Below are 23,058 nucleotides of genomic sequence, written 5' to 3' on the forward strand. Positions count from 1 at the left end.
TTTGGGGTTTCGGGTTTCGGGTTTCGGGTTTAGAGGTTTTGGGGTTTGAGGTTTGGGGTTTGGGGTTTCAGGTTTGGGGTTTGGGGTTTGGGGTTTGGGGTTTGGAGGTTTCGGTGTTTGAGGTTTGGGGTTTGGGGTTTCAGGTTTGGGGTTTGGGGTTTGGGGTTTGGAGGTTTCAGATTTTAGGGATTTAAACATAATACTCGTTAATTCCACGTAAGCACAAATCGTCGTAATGACCACGTATAAGAAATCGTCGTAAATTCCACGTAGGCAGAAATCGTCGTAAAGACCACGTATAAGAAATCGTCGTAAATTCCACGTAGGCCGAAATCGTCGTAAATACCTCGTAAGCCAATGAGGAAATAACGACGAAATTTAAAATAAAGATGGATTTTGGAATATATGAAAATAAGGAATATGGAGTTTGGGGTTTGGAATATGGGGTTTGGGGTTTCGGGTTTCGGGTTTAGGGTTTAGAGGTTTCGGTGTTTGAGGTTTGGGGTTTGGGGTTTGAGGTTTGGGGTTTGGGGTTTGGGGTTTGGGGTTTGGAGGTTTCGGATTTTAGGGATTTAAACATAATACTCGTTAATTCCACGTAAGCACAAATCGTCGTAAAGACCACATATAAGAAATCGTCGTAAATTCCACGTAGGCAGAAATCGTCGTAAAGACCCCGTATAAGAAATCGTCGTAAATTCCACGTAGGCAAAAATCGTCGTAAATACCTCGTAGTGTAAAAACTAGAAAAAAAGGGAAAAGGATAAAAAATACCAGATTAACATGTGGCAAGACTTCCAGCAATTATAATACGTAAGTCTCGCCCACATGAATTCTAATATCTTATCATTTTCCTATTTTTTTCAAATATTTGTAATTTGAATAGGATTTTACCCAGGAATGTGATTTCAGATAGGATGTGATTTGGGAGTTTGTGTGTGGTTTGAGAATGAGAGTTGTGGGTATATTTATAGGAAAGCAAGGCTCGTTAATTCCACGTAAGCAAAATCGTCGTTAATACCTTGTATATAAAAACACGGGCCTTTGCGATTCCTCGTAATTTCCTGGTATTGAAAAACACGGGCCTTTGTAACTGCTCGCTATTTCGTCGTAATTTTACGACGAATTTGCGACGATATGTACCTTGTATATAAAAACACGGGCCTTTGCGATTCCTCGTAATTTCCTCGTATTGAAAAACACTGGCCTTTGTAACTGCTCGCTATTTCGTCGTAATTTTACGACGAATTTGCGACGATATGTAATCTTATATATACCCCTGAGCGCTCACTCTTTCTTTCCTCTCTACTTCCTCTCCACCTCCTCTCCATTTCGTAGCAATGGTAAGTCTCTCTAATTCCTCTCTAATTTGGTTAGTTTAGGATATATTAGGTGGTTAGTATAGGGAATTTAGATAGGTTTACGGATTTTATGTTATTTAGTGTTCATTAGGTGGATAATGTTGGGAAATATACTATTGATGTTAATTTTAAAAATCTAATTGGGCCTTGGGGATCACTGAGAGGGTGAGGAAGAAGTTTAACGCGAAGGCGAAAGTTCGCTTGTTGGACACGGTCTCCAACTGGAAGGGTGACTGGATCGTGAAGGGGTATGAGCGTGGCAAACCCGCTGAGCTCACCACGGATGTGTGGGATGGCCTCATCCGTTATTGGCGCCTTCCTGATTCCATTAGAATCGCCCAGGCTTACTCTAACTCCCGTAACACGGTCGATGAGCACGGAAACGGGCCGATGCTTCACACTACGGGCCAAAAACCCCACGCCGGTGTCCGTTTGGAAATGGTAATTAAATATTTTATTAAATAAATTTTTTAATATATATATTTTTATTCTAACTTTCTTAACTGTTTTTTAGGCCAAAGAGACGAGACATCTCCCGTCTCTTATGGAACTTTACGAGAGGACCCACAAGAACAAGGCGGGCGTATTTGTAGATGGCAAGTCCGAGCAAATCTACAACGACGTGGTTGCTCGGGTTGAAGACCGCCAAGCTGACCCAGCAGTCTACCGACGGATTACCCGTCACCTTATCCACACTTGAAGTGGATAAGATTTACGAGGAGGTAAATTTTCAAAAATTTTAATTTTTTATTATTCATTTAATATAACTTTAAATTTTTACTAACAATATTTATTTTTTGTTTTTAAGGTTGTCCCTAAAAAAAAGGGACGGACGTTGGGGATTGGTTCCGTCAACGATGTTCCGAGAGCGACATCGTTTTATGGTCAGCGACGGGATGATGAAGTCAATGAGCTGCGTAGAGAGTCCGCTCAGCTACGTAACGAGTTGACCGCGACAAAATCCGGTATGGGTGGAGTCGAGGGTTTCTTGGACGTTATTGCTGCCACAAATCCGGAATGGGAGTCCATGTTGAGGAACATGCGACAACAACATCCCATTCAAGGCGAGTCATCCGACGTACATAACGAGGCGGATGTTACGAGGAGGAGTGATGAATTCTACCGGGCGATGAACGACCCTTAGTTTTTTTTTTGGTTGTTGTATTATATAAATTCAAAACTTATTTATATATAAAATATTTTCATATTGATTTATTTTTATTTTAAATTTTAATTTATTATTAAATTAAATAATTTTAATTATTTTTTAATTATATTTTTAAATTCTGTAAAAATAATAAAAACGAAGTAAATTCATAGCTAATGTACGACCTCTTTACGTGGAAACCTTACGAGGAAATGACGAGAAACAATTAACGACTATTTTACGAGGAAACATTTGCGAGGAAATAACGAGGAAAAGTTTACGAGTATTTTACGAGGAAATCGTTTCGTGGTTGTTACGTGTATTTTGCGAGAAAACTCTTTCAAGGTATTTACGTGTAGGTTACGAGGAACTCATTTCGAGGTATTTACGAGGAATTGTAGCGACGTCCTTGCGTGGAATATTGACGTGGTCTTTACGACGAATCGCCCTACTTCGTCTTTACGACGAAATATATTCCTCGCTAAGTTACGACGAATTAGCGAGGAAATATGTGTTACGATGGACGAGTAACGAGCAAACGCGCTTCCTCGCTATTTCGTCGTAAAGCCTCTTTTACGACGAAATAACGAGGAAAACCGCCCTCGTTAAGGTGATGTTTTCTTGTAGTGTCTATAAAACAAGAGATTAAAAAATTTTCTAGGCCTGTAGACATATCAAAAAAACTTTCTGTAGAATGAATAGATTTGTAGCAAAAAAGATTATATATAGAATCATTTTTGAAATTCTGTTTATGTTTTGGATTGAAAAATGAGTTAGCCTCACAAAATTTTTGTTTTTTGTAATTATCAAAAAAAAAAATTTCGTATGAATCCACATTGTTTAAACTTGGATTTAGAACTAGAGAGTCTTGGTTTATTTTTTTTTTCCATTTTTGGGTTACTAATCTAGCCCATGCAATCTGAGGTAAATTATATTGAGAATTACTTCGTAACCAGTTTTTCCATTGATTTATTTCGGAATTTAAAAGGTTTTATCTTTCCATTCATAATGAAAGATTCCTTGTTCTTGAAAAAAATCCTTTATTTGATTCTTAACAAAAAAGGATGTTATGTATATGTTATATTCAAAAAAGACTTTAATTTAGAAAAGTTACTAACTTGAATTTGGGATAATTTGTAAAATACATATGCTTGTGATAAAGAGCATAAGTCATAACTAAAAAAAAATTTTTTGATATGAAATTTTTTATAGTCGAAATAAAATAAATGGTATTTTTTTTTCTCCATTTTCCTCATTCTTGTAAATATATCCATCAATAATTTTTTTTGTTGAATCAACAAAAAGTTGTATAGTAATTCTTGGAATATTAATGATACCTAGAAAAATAGAAATAGGATGTTGTTCAACGCAAATTTTTTTTTAAAAAACAGATTTACGAATTAATCGAGTATTTTTTTTTTTTAATGTCTGCCAACTTTTTTTTTACGACTCAATTATTTTAGAATCATAACACAGTTTGTTACAACTATTAGTTAGTTTTTCTTTTTATTTTGAATTTTTTTTCGTTTGATTTCTGATTGTCTTTATTTTATCAACCACATTTTTTATTTTGTTTTCGCTGAGTGAAGAATTTGGCCACTCCGTCGATTTTTTTTGAACAGATAGTTCATGAATCATCTGATTACTCATTATTGAATCTTTTTTAATTTCATTTAATTCATATATTTCTCTCGGGCCAACTAATGGAATTCTATTTCATTTAATTCATATCTTCTTTAATTTGGTTACATAAAGTTCAGCTTCTTTTAGTATACAAGTGTTCCATCTTACCACACAAGTAAAACACTCTTCACTGTGAAAAATGTTTGAGCTTGACACTATGCTCTAGGAAAAATGGGATTGCATGTTTATTAGGTTCCAGTTTATTACTTCATACTACGAATCTAAAACTGGCATACACGATAAGTTGTTTAATGTTTTAGTTATTTTAAAATGGCTAATTTTTTTTTTTGGTATAAGATAGCTAGCTAGACAAAGTTACTACAGGTTCACAATACTGATTATAATAATTTTAAAAGAGAGACATATGAAGGATATATTATATTGTAGTTGTGTCTAATTAAGGAATTTAAAGAGTTTAATTAAGTGGCACAATGGCAGCTCATGCTGGTAATTAGCATAATGAGGAGAAAGGTGAGGAGTTGAAGAAATGGTAGGGACTTGGATTGCTTCACACGGCAGCTTACATCTTCTTACAACTTGGTGGCTTTGATCCTATTTTTCTTCCTTTCTCAGCATCCTCTATATAATATCTCTCATTGAGCCTGAAGTAGGCCTACTAGAGCTATGATATGAATAATGTGAACCTCTTCTGTCTGCAGGTCCGATATAGTAATTAATTAGAAACAATTACACTCAGAGACAGTTTTAAGTTTTTTATAACATTAAAAGACGGTTATTGCTACTAGAGCAGTTTATTCTAACCAAAACCATTTTCTACCTATTCACTAACTAAATAACATAACTAACCATAAAATTGGTCAATTAAACGTTTAAATGCACTTGAGTCCTAACATCTTTCTCTCTCCTCATCGATTTTACTCCAACATTTTTTTTTCAGATCTCACAAGCCATGCTTTTCATGTTCTACAATAGCTTCACATCTATAAACCTAACCAAATAATGAGAATAATCAACATCCCAACGGCGACGTTCGATTAGGCAAAATGACAGTGAACAATACTAAGCAGCGGCGTAGTCGTTGCTTTTCGTTGCGTCTCGTTCACCGGTAGTCATTGCTTTTCGTTGCGTCTCGTTAACATCGGCTTCTCCACGTCTCAAGCCCATGACCACTCCATCTCAGATCGTGCTTTCAGCCTTCGCCGCCGTCGGAATTAATTCTCACCGTCGTGTCTCTGCTCCGTTGTTGCCTGCTCGCCATCGTCGTCAACGAAATCCGACGAAGATAGACCGAGCGACATCAATGGATGAGTTTCATCTTTTTCATCTTTGGTCCTTTAGTTTTCTGCTTCTTTCACAATATGTCTAAACTTCCAATCTGATTAATTTGCTTCATAAATTTACCCCAATACTTTCAATCTAGCAATATGGCCTTCTGTATATTTTTAGAAATAGTCCTTTGGCTTTTAATTATTTTCATTATGCCCCTAAAATATTAAAATGTGCAGATTAGTCCCCAAAATCACATTATACATGACATGAGATGTACACGAGTACATGACATGGGATGTACAAAATCACTGTACACGACGTAGTATTTTTAGATTATGTACACATGTACACGACATGATATGTACAAAATCACATTGTATAGAAAACAACAATCTTTGAGAAATAGTCCGCTGGCTTTTTATTATTTTCATATTGGCCCCAGAGCATTAAAATGTGCATATTAGTCCCCAAAATCACATTGTACACGACATGGGATACATGGGATGTACACGTGTACACGCCATGGAATGTACAAAATCACATTGTACACGACATGGATGTACAGAATCACATTGTACAGAATGTACACGACATGGGATGTACACAATCACATTGTACAACAAACAACAATCTTTCTACATGTAAGCATGCTCCCATATTGGAACAAATCGATGGGACGAGATTTACAGAAAATATTTCACAGGCACTGATGGTTATGCATTGTAAGCTAGATCTTGGAAGGCTTTTATTCTTTTTAACACATCTAAAGATGTTTGCATGTTTAACATATATACTTTCAAAAGAAATTTACATGTTCACATGTTTTTCACTATCAATAAGGGCTAACATGTACAATATACATATTATATTTTATCAGATTTTTACATGTACACATATGTTTGAAATAGATGTTAGATGTCCAACATGTTGTAAAGTTATGTACATTCGTTAGTGTACATGTGTATATGTATACATTAAATGTTGGTAACATATATGTGTACAATACATATGGCAGTGTACATGTGTAATGGTAATAGAATATGACTTTCATATCATTATACAAAGCTTAATAAAGTTGATTCTCAAATGGTAGTATAATATGACTTTCATATCAGTATACAAAGCTTAATGAAGTTGATTCTCAAATGGCAGTACAATATGACTTTCATATCTCTTTAACATGTACATGCGTACACTAACAGTTGTGTACACATCATCATGCTCACCCAATGTACTCGTGTACACGAAAAAATGTACATACACAAAACACAAAATATATGTTTGGTTTGGATCAAAATCGTATGCAACCTGTATGTATTGAACTTCTTTCTTTTTCTCTCCCCCCCATTTCATCCTCTCCAACATTCCCGAGATTCCCAGATTTCAGATTATGTCTCTCGCTTGGGAATCGGTATGTCGCAAAAAGCCTTCCAGGCAGAAGTTCTTTAAAATCATCAAGGCCATGTGCCTCTTCGCCGCTCCCCCCCCCCCCTCGATATCCTCCACCGCTTCGCCACCTTCGGAAACACAAAGATATTTATTTAGAAAGAGCAAAAAATTAAAAAATCAAATCAGTTATCACCCTAATCACCTACGTTCGCTTTCAGCCGCAGACTCCGTCTCCTCGACATCGTCGCCGGAATCTTCAACGTACGCTGTTAAACTCTCACCGGCCGGAAATCGCCTCCTATTCCTCTCAAACAGAGTTTCGAGATTTACTCTCGGTAGCTGATGTTTGTCAAAAGGTAAAGGAGAAAGTAATTAATAACACGACCCCACCACTACGTTTCGAAATTCAAAAACCGAACCAAAAAAATATAATAAAATAATTAACCCAACTTAATGAAACAACCAGTTACGTTTTTTGGAAAAACTACCTATGTAGCGAGAACTGCTCTATTGTGTAAAAGTAAACTTGAAACTGCCTTTGTGTGTAATAAACTCTAGTAATTATTATTGAAAATATGGAATTGAAGAACATATTCATTTTCCATGATTCTTTCTGTTTTCTGCAAGCAGAAAAGTGAACCTAATAAGTAGAATACATACACATCTACTTATTACTCTGACCAACCGATATACATTCATTCTAATGCCATACTTTTAACGCTAATCATGCAGATATATGGGACCACGGGTTAGAGTCTAAAATAGTCACTACTACTACAAGTAATCAATTTGCTTGGAAAAGTAAAAAACAACTATAAAACCAACATTATCTTGTTTTGCTTACATAAACTAAACAGAGAAGTCTTTCCTTCATACTTACATATCCACATGTATGCTTATCATTATATACATGCAGACATAGTAATGGTTTGGTTACTATATTTCTATTCCGAGAGATATAAAAAAATTAAACCTGGATGAAAAGAAACGTGATTGTAAGCTATAGGCCTGTAGTTGGCGAAAAGAAAAAGCTATAGGCCTGTCACCATTATAACCACATACCACTTTCTTGTTTTTCTCACTCATTATGACGATGAATTGGATGATGGTGATGATGAATACAGAGGCCTGAATAAAAGATAATGGAAGAAGAAAAAGAAGCCTGTGGGGTTTAGAGGGGTTTTAGGCCTAATGCCTACAACATAGGATGGTTGTTGCTTTGGGACAAATGAAGTTATTTACTTACCCATCTATCTATCAACTCTTGCCTTTTTTATTTTGATTAGAAAAGCAAACCCTATCCCATATACCAATTTAAATTAATAATAATTGTACCCTTTTAAGTAACGGAACAAAAACAAAGAAAATTACCAATAATAAAATTTAAATTATGCCTCACTATCCTTTTTTTTCTTCTGTTTTGCATAGGCTGTAGAGCATTCCTCAGCGGCTCAGCCCTATGGCCTCATTTCCATCAAATATCGATAAAAGAAAATAAACTAGTAGAAGTCTTGGAACTGATTTAAGAAAAAGTCTACAAACATCTATCTTATTAAAACAGAAGTACACTTATAGAATAACCCTATAAGTTACACAATATTTACAGTCAAATGCCATTGAAAATTAAATTTATCTCTACTTAAAAATGCTTGTCTTTTCCACATTTCAATTATTTTCCTTATCTAACACCAACGAACTACAAATAAGGAAACCTATTTTTAATAACTCAAACGTGATTCCCACCCTAAAACAACGGAATTGCATCGCATTATTGACATGTTGATCAAGATTTATACAAAATCTTTGATTTACTCAATAAACACCTAAACTTGGGGAACAAGCACAAGATATTATCATTTCCTATTTCAAATCATAACAATTAAGATTTTTAGCATCATTTCGAAAACAAGAAACATAATAAAAACAAAATATTTTTTTCATTAATTTCGCCAAAAATGCATTGTAAATTAAGCAAATCTTATTCTCAACTAGGGTATTGTCCCTCTACTATATATTCTACCCGAGTACCACACCATTGTACACATTCTATTACGACTTTCGTCACCAAAAAAACATGTCTGCTAACAAAAGGTTTCATCTCATCAGCGACCTTAAACCCTTTAAGGATGCGTGGCGTGTTCAAGTGAAACTGATTCACTCATGGATACAAAACCCACCTTACGCTGATGAAACATTAGAAATGGTTTTAGCTGATCAAACTGTTAGTTCTATAATCATTTTTTTTTGTTTTGAATTTAAATATAGTAGATTTTATTTATGATACAATCATTTGTTATTATTAGGGTGCTAAAGTTCAGTGCTCCTGCAAGAGAACTCTCATTAAGCGAGTTCAACGTAGCCTTCCTCTTGGAAAATGGCGTGTTATTCAGAATGTGAAGATATCTGGAACGGGTGGCAAATACAAACCAACAAACCTGGGCTATAAGATGAATATCACAAACGATACTGTTTTTGCAGATTCCGATCTCACTGACGATAGCAGCTTTTTATCTCTAGCAAGTTACAATGAGATATTGGATGGAAGTGTTAATACTAAGTGTCTTATTGGTATATAATTTTGAACTACTTCTCTTAGATTATTTTTATCTTTTCAATACTACATATTCTGACTAGCGTTACTATAATTATTTATGACAGACATAATAGGCCAAGCTATTGATATTGGTGAAGTTCAGATCATCCAAGTCCATAATGAAGACAAGAAAAGGATTCTATTTCGCTTACGAGACAACATGTATTAGATCGTAACTTAGATTGATTTCAATGAACTTATATTGATTTCAAAAAAAATAATATGTTTTCATGTGTGTAAAACAGTGGTAATTCTTTGGCATGTTGTCTTTGGGGCCGTTATGCTGAGCAAATCGAACATCATCGTGAGAAACATGTTGGTGAAGACATTGTTTGCTTGCTAAGATTGGCTAAAATCAGTGAGTTTGGAGGTATGAAAATATATAATTACCTGCGCTTTAATATGAAATATTTATGCGATTTAATAATTTTTTTTAAACTATCAAAATTGTAGGTGAAGTTCAAATAACAAATGCATTTGACGCATCACTTTTGGATCTCAATCCAACTATGGCTGAGGCTTTGGATTTCAAAGAGAAGTAGAATATTTAGCTTAGCAAATATTTTACTTACTTATTTTTTTATTCAAATAATTAATTTGTTTCTTTTGCTTAATAAATGAACTCAGGCTAAAAAATATGGACCTTCCTCTAGCTGGGAATGAACAGAATGACCCGAAAAAGGATCTTCTCAAAGTTGCTTATGATTGGGATGATGTTGGTATCATTTTGATTTCTGAGTTACAGGAAACTTCTGAGTTTTGTTTGTAAAAGTTCAAACTTATAACTAATATTAATTATGCGGCATAATTTTTTCACATTTTGATCTCATGTACCCTATTTGATACAACTAATTGTAGCTCGAGAACGTTAAGATCGTGTGTTCGGTGGAAGCAGTAGATACTGATTGGGCGTGGTACTATTTTGGATGTAAGGGTTGTGGCAAGATTGTTACTAGGATCAGAAGGTCTGTGTCTGGCAAGCTTGCTAAACCTCTGTTCCGTTGTGTTGGGTGTCGTATCAATGGATCTAATGTCGTTCCAAAGTAAGATTGTTTTCATTTTTGTCTAAATGAACTTTTTATCTATAAGTTTATATATCAAAACAAAAGTACATGTTGTCCTAACATTGAATTATCATGACAGATTCAAACTTCATTTGATTGTTCATGATGACACTGGAGACTGTAAACTCGTGTTGCTTGGCTCTATTGCAAAAAGCATCATCGGTTTTGAAGCACATGAGCTTTGGGATGGTTCTTATGAAGAGGTAAGTTTGTGTCTATACAACTTGAATAAAAAAAATGTATTATCTAAATTTTTATTTTTCAGATTGAAGATCCAGAAAATTTGCCTCAACCAATACTGGATTTGGTAGGCAAATCTTTCTGTTTTGGACTATGTCCCTCTGATTCCGGATCCGAGATCTATAAGGTTTCAAAAGTCTGGTCTGGAGATATTATTCACCAAATTGAAACTGAATCAGAATCAGTCACCCTTATAGAAGGTTGTTCATCCACTGTGTCTTCTGGTGGGGTACGTGTTTCTGAAATCTAGAATGATTTATCCTATTGATGTTATTTTAAGTTGTTGACCAAATGTTTGTTATTTCTTTGGAATGTAGGTTATGTTGCAGGATGTTGAGAATCATGCATCATCAGGAGATTGTGCAACTCCTTTCTCGAAAAGAAAAGAAACTGATTCAGAACTGGCAGACATAACATCTACTTCAAAGAAGTTGTGCACTCCCACAGTCAAGACTGAAAAATCTAAGATCGATTAGTTTTTTCGAAGCTGAAGGACTACCTATGTTTCTTGCTGGCCTATACCTATGTTTTTTGCTTTGAGTGTTTTTATTTTAGTTTTTTGCTTCCGTTGTTTGTTTCTGCACTTTAAGTTTTTTAATAAGTGGATTTTAAGTGGATTTTTTGTTCTCTGATATTTTATAATAAAGTAGCCTTTTTTTCTTAGTTTATATTTTCTATAAAGAATATCATCAACTAACTTTACTAACCAAACAACTTAGCACATTCTATTGTTCGTCTAACTAAAGTTAATCTATAAAGCAATAAATTTTGTTATAAAATATTGGGTACCTTAGACATTCAAAATATTTAGTGGAAGAATTATTCCGGCCATTGAATATCCCCACGTTCAATATGAATGTTTCTCCTGCATATAATCATAAAAAAATAAAACATCAGAATATAATATGCTAACGAAATTGTAGAGGTTCACATTTAGGAAAACTTAATTAATCAAAAATATGTATTGATTATACTGAGAATAACAGATGTACCACTTTACATGAAAAAATTCACATTTAACATTTATACAATTTGGAAATTTGGTTACCCTAATATTAAGCCGCTTTTTTATTGCAAAAACTTAATCAGAAAAGTGGATATTGAGTTGCAATCGCAATCATCGCGTCAAACACCCTTTTGTATCTGAAAAACCTAAGGTGAAAAGCTCTACTCACGTATTATGAAAAGGAAAAGAAGGGGGGTTCATGGTAGTGGAAACGAAAATCTTCCTACCAGTTCTACTTATAGTAGACAAATAAGTCCTGCAGGCTTACATAACCAAGTTATACCACTTCGTGATTGCTCGGATTCTACTGTGCCATTGACATCTGTTTTTAATAGGGTTTACCAGACCATCGGATCCTCACCATCTACAACTACCTTTGACCCATTACATGCTGCACAGGGTAGTAGTTCGGCTTCACCTCACACACCATCTACTGCTCCAGTTCGTTTGTTTGGTAAGCCTGCTGCTTATAAATACTATTTCCCAATCTATTACTTTTCTCATCACATCATCACCTGTTCTAACATGAAAATATGTTATTGCTGTGATATCTTCTTAGGTGTGGATTTGACTCTAAACCAACCATCATGTTCAACAGTTCATAGAAGTTGTCTGACTAATGCGAACTGTGAGTTAAACAAAACTTTATATTGTTCTTAATATGTACATGTTTACTTAAAATATCATCTGTTACTATTTTGTAGTGTCATTCCGTCCAAACTGTACTAGATCCAAAACACTTCTATCCCAGAATAGAAAGAGAAGAAGAAAGCCCCCACGTTCTGTCTTGGATGATATTACTAATATTTCACATTCTTTATCTAATGGAAACGAAGAAACAACAACAAACATACATCGTGATATCAATCAAGAGGATGATGAACTGCTTGACGATGATTTTGTTGGAGGTACTAATCCCTACGTGTATAATCTGCAAATTAGTTATATTGCTAAGTTTTTTTTCTTATGGCCTTTGTTTTAGGTATCTCTCATTATGAAGGCGAGCTTGATTTCGATTTTAGTTCTCAAGAAAGTTCAGACTCTGAACTTGAAGCGGACAATGTAGAGGTTCATGCTACACCAGCCACTGATCAGATACGCCAGGTTCATGCTACACCAGCCACTGATCCGTATCGCCCCCCACCATTTTGTATGAAATCAATTTTGGAACGCTGCCAAAATCGTGAACGGAGGTCAACTAAGATTCTAAATAAACGAAAAGAAGAAGGTTATTTCATGTCTATTTTTACAACTTTTATAGTATCCTGAATTCAATTGCTTATACTGCTCATTTGATTTCACCTGAGCAGAGTATCTTGATGAGGGCGATCCAGATTACTCATGCTCTCATTGTGGTGCTATTATGTGGTTTGGCGAAAGGTTAAACAGACGTAGAAATGCTTCAAAGCCTACATTTTCACTATGTTGTTTGCAAGGTCAAGTTCAGTTGCCATTACTAAAAGAACCACCATTGGTGCTGAAAAAGTTGATGGAAGGAGATGACATACTAAGCAAGCATTTCCAGAAGAATATGAGGCCTTATAACATGGCTTTCTCATTTACTCCCCTTGGGGGAAAAGTTGAAAGATCAGTTCAGAAGGGCATAGGACCTTCTATGTTTCAGCTTCAAGGAGAAAATTATCATCTAATGGGAAGTCTACAACCAAATGATGGAAATGAAGCCAAGTTTGGTCAGCTATATATAGTAGACACTGAACATGAAGTTGAAAATAGAGTGAACTGTTTGAGGTAAATTTAAACCTCACTCTCCCAATAAACCAAGCCATTACTCATTTATGTATGACATTGCATTTAATAGTAGAGTTTGAATGATTTATTTATTTCTGATGTCTATGGTTTCATTTCTTTACAGCAAAGGAAAAGGAAATTTCAAAACAAAGAAGAAAGATAGGCTCAAGGAGGAGATTATTGACATGTTGAGGAAGATGTTGAATGAAGTTAATCCTTATGTGAAGCAGTTCAGATCAGCTAAAGATCGATTTAGGACAGATCCTGATGATGCGTTTCACATGCGTATTGTGAGTCATCGCTTACAGGATGGAAGAACTTATAATACTCCCACGGCTACTGAAGTTGCCCAACTCATTCCTGGTGATTTTAATCTAGATATGAATAACAGAGATATTGTTCTTCAGCAACAATCAGGAAAGCTTCTAAGGATAAACGAGATTCATGCTTCTTACCTTGCACTGCAGTTTCCTCTATTGTTTACTTATGGAGAAGACGGATTCATACTGGGTATTAAAAAAGGTGTCACAGCAGCAACAAAAAAACTAAAGAAGCCTAATATAAGTATGAGACAATTCTTTGCTTATCGTCTTCATGAGCGTAAGAATGAGTCCCACTGTCTCTTACATTCTAGGCGACTCTTTCAGCAATTCATCGTTGATGCCTTTACAACTATTGAGTCAAACCGCTTACGATATTTGAAGTTCAACCAGTCTACTCTACGGTCTGATAGTTATGATTCTATAAAGGAGTCTGAAAATGCTGGAAGGATTGATATGCATGAGCAAGGGACAGAATTCATATTGCCAGCTTCTTTTGTTGGGAGTCCTAGATATATGAAAAATAACTACTTGGATGCTATGACAATATGTAAGCATTTTGGATTTCCGGATCTATTCATTACTTTTACCTGCAATCCCAAATGGCCAGAGATCACAAGGTATCTGAAGAAAAGGAATTTAAAAGCGGAGGACAGACCGGACATTATTTGTAGGCTATTCAAGATGAAACTTGAATCATTGATGGACGATTTGGCAAAAAAGAATATGCTTGGGCAGACTGTGGCATGTAAGTTTAACTACTGAAATATCTACATTATCTTTATTCGTTTCCAATTCATCACTAACTATTTTTTAATTTTTTTTTTGTGACAGCAATGTATACTATCGAGTTTCAAAAACGTGGCTTACCCCATGCCCATATTCTCTTATTTCTCCACCCCACCAGCAAGCTTCCAAGCACAGACGACATTGACAAGATTATATCTGCAGAAGTACCTAACAAGGTGGAGGAACCAGAACTCTATGATGTGATTAAAGATATGATGATTCATGGTCCTTGTGGAGCTGCTAACATGAATTCTCCATGTATGGAGAATGGATTGTGTTCAAAGTCATATCTAAAAGCATTTGCTGTGAAAACTACAATTAATAAAGAAGGGTTTCCTATTTACAGAAGGCGTGAGCAATCAGAGAGTTTTGTTGAGAAGAATGGGGTTAGATGTGATAACCGATATGTTATTCCTTACAACAAAAAGCTATCTCTTCGTTATAGAGCTCACATTAATGTAGAGTGGTGCAACCAAGCTGGCTCTATTAAGTACTTATTTAAGTACATTAATAAAGGACAGGATCGTGTAACAGTTGCTGTTGAACCTCCTGCTCATATCGTAGACAGCATATTGGCAAATGCACCTGTCCAGCCTCCTGCCAGTACGGATTCAAATATGACTTTAAATGCCGCCGGAAATATTGTTGATGGCACTGAAGGAAGTCTTGAGAAGAAGAAGAATGAAATCAAGGACTTTTTTGATTGCAGGTACATTCTATATTCAAAAATTTTTTTTTTAATACTAAATAGTATTCACTTTTTGTTGATACCGATTATTTCTTTGCAGATATGTTTCTTCTTGTGAAGGGACTTGGAGAATTTTCAAGTTTCCAATTCACTTTAGGTCTGTATCAGTTGAGAAGCTGAGTTTTCATCTACCCGGTAAACAAATAGTTTTCTTCAAGGGGAAGGATAAACTGAAAGCTGTTGTCACTCGAAAACTCATCGAGAATACAATGTTCTTGGCATGGTTTGAGCTGAATAATATTGATGATCTTGCGAAAACTCTGACCTATGCGCAGATACCTAACTTCTTTACATATAACAAGAAGCAGAAGAAGTGGATCAGGCGAAAAAGAGGTTTTAGCATTGGGAGGATTAACTATGCTCTGCGGAAACAGGAAGATGCTTACTTTTTGCGTGTGTTGTTGAACATCGTTAAAGGTCCAACCAGTTATGAAGACTTTAAAACATATGATGGTGTTCTTTACCCTAGCTACAAGGCAGCATGTTTTGCTCGTGGGTTACTAGATGATGATCAAGAGTACATAGATGATATTTTAAGGAGAAGTTATGAAAGCACAGCAAGTGAACTGTGACAATTTTTTGTTATGATGCTGATGAATGACAGTTTATCTATGCCAGAGGTTGTTTGGGAACGTACATGGGAGTGCCTTTCAGAAGATATTGAGTATAACCGAAGAAAATACTTCAAACGACCAGGTAATATTTTTTTTTGTTTAACCAAAAACTGATTCACCAAAGTAATTTTTTTTGTAGTATTCTGACTTTCTCTATGTTTTTCTAGGGTTATTGATCAGTGACGAAGATAAAAAAAATATGCCTTGCAAGAGATTGACAATCTTTTGAGGCGTAATGGTACTTATCTGGGAAAATTTGAGACTATGCCAAAACTGCCAAAGACAAGGACCCAGGATTCAAATTTCTTGATACTGGATGAGAGAAACTATTCACCTGAGTTGCTGCTACAAACTCTTGATCAATACTGCCGTAAAATGACAGACGAGCAAAAAAAAGTATATGATGAGATACTTTCGGCTGTGGATGATGGAATTGGTGGAATGTTCTTTCTTGATGGATTTGGTGGTACTGGAAAAACATTTCTCTGGAAATTACTTTCTGCAACTATTAGAATTCGAGGTGATATTGTGTTAAATGTTGCATCCAGTGGCATTGCTTCGTTGTTGTTGCAAGGTGGTAGGACAGCTCATTCAAGATTTGGGATTCCACTAAATCCCGATGAATTTTCTTCGTGTACTATATCGCATGGATCTGATCAGGCTAATTTAGTGAAGGAGTCTTCACTCATTATATGGGACGAAGCACCAATGATGAGCAAGTTTTGTTTTGAAGCACTTGATAGAAGCTTGTCTGACATCATGGGCAACAATAGTGTCAATCCTTTTGGTGGAAAAGTAATTGTTTTTGGGGGTGATTTTAGGCAGGTTCTCCCTGTAATTAATGGAGCTGGAAGGGCCGAAATTGTGTTGGCGGCGCTGAATTCATCATATCTTTGGGAACACTGCAAAGTGCTTAAACTCACAAAAAATATGCGATTGTTATCAGATTGTTTGTCAGTTGAAGAAGCAAAGGATCTTAAGGAGTTTTCAGAGTGGATACTGAAAATTGGGGATGGAAAAGTTAACGAGCCTAATGATGGCGAAGCAGAGATTGAAATTCCTTCTCAGTTTTTGATTACTGACGCGGACGAACCTATAGAAGCAATCAGTAAAGCTGTGTACGGTGATTCTATTTCCCTTCAAGAAAACAAGGACCCTAAGTTTTTCCAAGAAAGAGCTATTTTGTGTCCAACAAATGAGGATGTTAATATGATTAACGAGTACATGCTGGATAGACTTGCTGGTATATTTTAATGCTTCACGCCTAATTTTTAGTTTCTGTTTTTCTAATACTTTTCTAACGCTTAACTTTTTTCTATTACAGGTGATGAGAAGATCTATATTAGTGCTGATAGTATAGATCCATCAGATAAAATATCTGTTAACAATGAAGCATTGGGTCCAGACTTCCTTAACACTATCAAAGTTTCTGGTTTGCCAAACCATAGCCTTAGACTCAAGGTTGGTTGTCCTGTGATGGTTTTAAGAAACATTGATCCGTCTGCTGGTTTAATGAATGGAACAAGACTTCAGATCACTGAACTAATGGATTTTATGGTTCGAGCAAAGATTATAACTGGAGAAAAGGTGGGGCAGACAGTTGATATCCCTAGGTTGTCAATAACACCATCAGACACAAGATTACCATTTAAGATGCGTAGAAGGCAATTACCCTTGGCTGTGGCGTTTGCAATTACTATAAATAAAAGTCAAGGTCAATCATTATCTGAAGTTGGTATCTTTCTCCCAAGACCCGTGTTTTCACATGGACAGCTCTATGTTGGTATTTCAAGGGTTACATCTAAAAACGGTTTGAAGATATTGATTGTGGACAAAGATGGGAAACCTCAGGCCAAAACTATGAATGTTGTGTTCAAAGAGATATTCAACAATCTCTGACATATTCAGTGATCAGGTATGTGATTTCCATCTACTTGCGTGATTGAGTGAGAAAGTTTTTTTAAATAGTTTATCTATTCTTATCATGATTCAGACACACATGGAATTCAAGAAGATTGGTTGAGAAGATTGTCGTTCTAGACTCATCAGTGTTTTGACGTTGTTTTGTTTTACAGAAGTTAATTCTCAGGATTATGCTTTTTTTTATTTGTTTCAAGATTTTTTTTTTGTATTTTGTATTGTTACATAAACAATTATTCGCAAGAATCCTTAAATTCATTATTATTCAACCGTGACTATACCGTAAACTAAAATATATCGAAACAGTGTCTTTTCTAATCCTATATGACCAAATTTTTCATGTAAAGTGATACCAATGACATGTTCTGTTACCAATAACTTCAATCAAAATTCTTCAAGCAATCTCCAGTTACCCTCCTAACTACCATTTTTCAGTTTCAAGCCTAATTACTATAGTGTTAAGCTATTAAAAATGCACTAACCTTAATATGGATTGCATCACGTTTTGTTTCTCTCCCATGTCTTTCACCTCCTGACAAAGCTCTGGCCCTAAAGATGCCATCATTCACCTGCTCATAAATATATACATAGATAAGTGAACTGACTAAAATACTATAAGATGATTAAAAAAAATTAGTCATATACTTATCTGTCTAACGCAAAGCTTCGGTAGGAACTTGCTTAGTGACCACCATTATACAATTATTTAGTTTGTTCTGTAAAATGAAGATAAAGATTAGTTAACAGTTGCTATTTTACAAATATAAAATATTTCAATGAAATTTAACCAAGCACGATCATATTATAATTTAGACAAGGTGTTCTTCGTACACTTTTAAATCATTCCAATATTTTGTTGTTAAAAAATTAAGATTAAGTGGTAGTTATAGATCAAAAACAATTATACAGATTAGATTGACCTTTTTCTTTTAAATATGGAACCATTGTCTACAAAATCTTTAAAATATAATATAACATCACCTCGACAGATCGTATGGGATGAAGTTGTGTACGAGATGAAGATCTGATTGTTCCAAGTTTGATCTGCCAAGTTTGAAGATCTGATTGTTCCATGATCGTACGAGATGAAGTCATCGGTGGATCCATCAAGTTTGAAGATCTGATTGCTTGCATGTCTAATATCTCCAAATCACTGTAAGGTCTGCAAGTTCAATATATATCTAAACAAAAAACTTAATTAAAGTACTTGATTAGGGTTACAGTTGATTACCTTGCATAGCTCTTCAGATGGAATTAGAATTCTCGATCATCTATCTTTGTTAGAAGGAATTCGAGGTGCAGAATCGGATTTGTTTTTGTTTTCTTCTCATTGAAGAAGAAAGAGAGACCGCACAAAAAAAGAAAGAGATAAGAGAACATTAACCGTTTGCCAAAAACGAGTTTCCAAAAAAAAAAATATCTGCTTCCCGGAAAAAAAACTGTTACACATGGACTTTTAAAATTATGGGCCCTTTTCAATGCTAAATGACCCAAAAGGTTTTCTATTTAACACAAACTCAAGCTTTTAATTAAATTGTAACTTTTTCAATATTATTCATAATCTTAAAAAAAAATCTTTTACAAATCTTAATAAAATTTAAAATAAGTTATTTTTCATAGCAGTTGAATAAATTAATTTCCATAAAAAAGTATACATTATTTATCTATTTCATATATCATACTAACTTATAATTCTTAATTTCATCTTATTTTAATGGTCGTCAATAGAAATGTGGTCCAACTAAAATTACCTTTTCACACTGTGATCAATTTTGTAATCAAATTATGTTACAACAATTTTTATATTATGTGATGTTTTATTGTCATCATTTGTATTATAATTTTGATACATTATATAATGGTGTAAAAATTTCTGATTACGTTACGTAAACAGAAAAAAACACCCGCCCAGTCGGGCGGATCCAGATCTAGTTTCGTATTACATAGATGGCATATATGTATATCAAATTGTGCATGACACTTAATTTGGAAGGAAGTCAAGTTTGATTCTGGACCGTCCATTTTTCACATCAATTAGATTACTTTCCACACTATTAAATTTAATTCTGTAAATATGATTTCACAAAGAGTGAGTGTCACTGCATCATTACATATAACTAACTATAAGTATCATTTATCATACAACAATATATTTATTTATTTCAGTGAGAAGAGTTTTTTTTTTTTTTTTTGCTAACCGAATATCTTGGCCCCACCGAAGTGGTCCAGACTAGAGGCCGAAGTGAGCATGGACGCTGCCAAGGCGTCACCATGTGGCTCACCGTGTAACGGTCTTCGGTCTCGGGTGCTGCAGCCCACATGTAAATTCCGCAGTGAGAAGAGTTATATTCATGCATTAAGCATAGGCAGAAGGCTAGACGATGTCAGCTAGAATAAATGAATGGAAATGGACAGATCATGTTTCTATTTTAGAATATAGTCCGTGGAATTTTCATAAAATTGACTGATCAATTAGTTTCTTGTTTTGGTTAATGCCAAACTCAAACGGGGTCTGAAACGTTACTCTAAAAGGATTCGTATCAGTCAATTTTATTTATTTCATTGTTTTAGCAATTTCTCTACTCTTAAGAAAAATTAATGATTCCTCCTATTTTTTTCCTACTTTTACAAATTCGTTTACCGATGTAAGAGTATTTCACTACGTGATATATGCAAAAAGGAAGGCAAAGCTGATTGCGTATAAACGGTCTAGTGTACTGGAGGATAGTACCTGGAAGCTGTATTAATTAATGTCATTGTGATTTGATTAGTCAATGCCACAAAATAATGGAATCTTCCACTTTTTTTCTTCTTTCTTTTTTTTTCTTTTGGTTTTATGTGCTTTTTCCCTTGGTTTCAGGGAAAATGTTAGGAGCGCAGAATAAGAAAATATCAGCCCAAGATGAAAAATTACGGTTTGAGGCTTTGAGCATTTGGGTCAACAGTTACTATCCTTAATCAGATATAGTCAGTATATGTGACATGATCTCTCGTGGAGCATTTACAATACAGTAACTTTAGTCCTTTACATACATTTGATCACGATATGCGTGCAACGATATAAGTTATTCCTGAAACATCTCTTATATATTTAATTTTTTCACATGTGTATTAGGATCCAATTCCCACTAAATCATGCTTCCACCATTTATTTTGAATTTAAGTTCGTCCATAAAGCTCTCGACATAGTGCATGTATCATTTTGGATAAGGATATGAGGATCGTTTGATATTCTAAAGAGAATCATGTAGTTACAATCTTTATCCCCATAGGAACTATGAAAGTGAACGTTGAACCAAATTATGGTGAAATTTGACGAGAGCTTCCTTCTTGTCTGTCTCGAAGCTTTTATATTATGTCCAACGAACTTTCATGTTCTTATACAATATATTTTCCAATAATGTATACATGTGCGCATGTATAAAGATAAATGGACCTACCCATTAATCGAGCTAAACAGATTCATCGATACATAATTATACATTAAGCACTCGGTTATTATGTTTGGTGGTGTTCAAACCTAATATTTATACACCATCTAATTAAATACCGCACTCAAGTTCTATTATATTTATAGGGTATTAATTCGAGTGTGATTTGATGCAGAACATAAGCCCTACGGCTAGCGCGCGAAACCTATCATCACAAACTTAAGGATTTTTAAGCGGTATGATATTTAAATATTAATCATCTTATTATATTGCATGCAAATTTGCAATCACGTTTTGGAATCGTTTATAACAAACACCTGCGAAAATATTCGTGTTTAGTATTTGTTTTCTATTAGTGGAGCAAAGAAGATGGGATCGGGAGAAATTTGTTAAGAGGTCAGTTTCAGAACAACCAAGAAGATATAGCTGTCAAATTATGAAAATAAGGGAATTTTTGGACAGAGCTTTGACTTCTTTACACAGCATATAACCAAATTTCACTTCAAAAGAAATGAACTCATTGCCAGAATTTTTTTTTAATTCGATATGTGGATCAGATATTCAGACTTAATATTAGAAAGTAGATTGATTACCACACTGCTTTATTTAAATTTAAACTACTTTCCGATTAATAACAGAAATAATAGGATCATATGTTATATGACTATTATGTTATTGCATAGACCGAAGTTCAAATTCAAGTTCAAGGATGAAACATTTGAACTTTTTTGTATGTAACAGTAATTAATAATACTGTATGGAGAAGACATGATCCGATAATTTAATTTATCTTGTTGGAATAAAAAGAAAGTATGTTTTTTCTCGAAGCAAGAGAAACATAAAAGCGTGGAAGCTCTTTATTAGTCGCATGTGGCATCGAAGGCAAAATCAAAAGAATTTCCGAACATCCCCGTTACTGAACCCCATCTTAGAGTTCATAGTAATTTTTTAATATATTTTTGGTGGGATCATGAATAGTAATAAATCTGTATCTATTTTGTTTTTCAACCTGAAGATAAGGTTCCTAGGAATAAAAAAAATATTTTTCATATTTTTTAAAAAATTTTATTCAATACAATGATAATTCATGAACATACAAATATTATTCATCTAGATTACCAAACTTTTGTCATATATTTTCAGCTAAATCAGTTTTCAAACGATCATGTATCTGTTGATCCCGAATTTGATTGCGAATGGGAAGCATATTACTGATATAGAATGGGGTGTCCGTAGAGTACGAGAAATCAACCTGGGAACTTCTGCTTGACTCTCCTGCTACGAAGTCAGATGTATCATACTGAGTGTATCAGTCTCGTTCGTTCTCTACTATCATATTGTGTAGTATGACACAAGTTCTCATAATCCTTCCTATCTTTTCCTTGTCCCATAGTCGAGCTGGGTTTTTAACTATTGCAAACCTCGATTGCAATACTCCAAAAGCACGTTCGACATATTTTCTGACGGATTCTTGACGTTCAGCAAATAGCTCTGCTTTAGGACCTTGAGGAAGTGGGATGGATTGGATAAATGTTGACCATTTCGGATAGATTCCGTCGGTAAGGTAGTACGGGATACGATAATTGTGGACGTTGACCTTGAATTCAACTTTAGGAGCTCGACCTTGTAAAATGTCATCAAAAACTGGTGATCGATCAAGAACATTAATATCGTTGAGGGTACCTGGTAATCCGAAAAATGCGTGCCATATCCAAAGATCATGTGATGCCACAACCTCTAAGATAATTGTCGGCTTTGCTGAACCACGTGTGTA

The 23,058-nt window shown here is 34.8% G+C and overlaps 1 long non-coding RNA gene and 1 pseudogene across 1 annotated transcript; one reads left to right on the top strand and one right to left on the bottom strand.

The window, feature by feature from the left end:
• Positions 1-4,017: 4,017 nt before the first annotated feature.
• Positions 4,018-20,545, bottom strand: LOC125587035. Its single transcript, XR_007323610.1, has 6 exons — positions 19,085-20,545; positions 18,835-19,006; positions 18,336-18,569; positions 11,497-11,572; positions 7,017-7,149; positions 4,018-6,938 (listed from the first exon to the last, which is right to left on the bottom strand). It is a non-coding gene; the product is annotated as an uncharacterized LOC125587035 (long non-coding RNA).
• LOC125575683 lies at positions 12,988-18,322 on the top strand (annotated as a pseudogene).
• Positions 20,546-23,058: the final 2,513 nt, after the last annotated feature.

This window comes from Brassica napus, chromosome C5, assembly GCF_020379485.1.
Source record: "Brassica napus cultivar Da-Ae chromosome C5, Da-Ae, whole genome shotgun sequence".
Taxonomy (NCBI): domain Eukaryota; kingdom Viridiplantae; phylum Streptophyta; class Magnoliopsida; order Brassicales; family Brassicaceae; genus Brassica; species Brassica napus.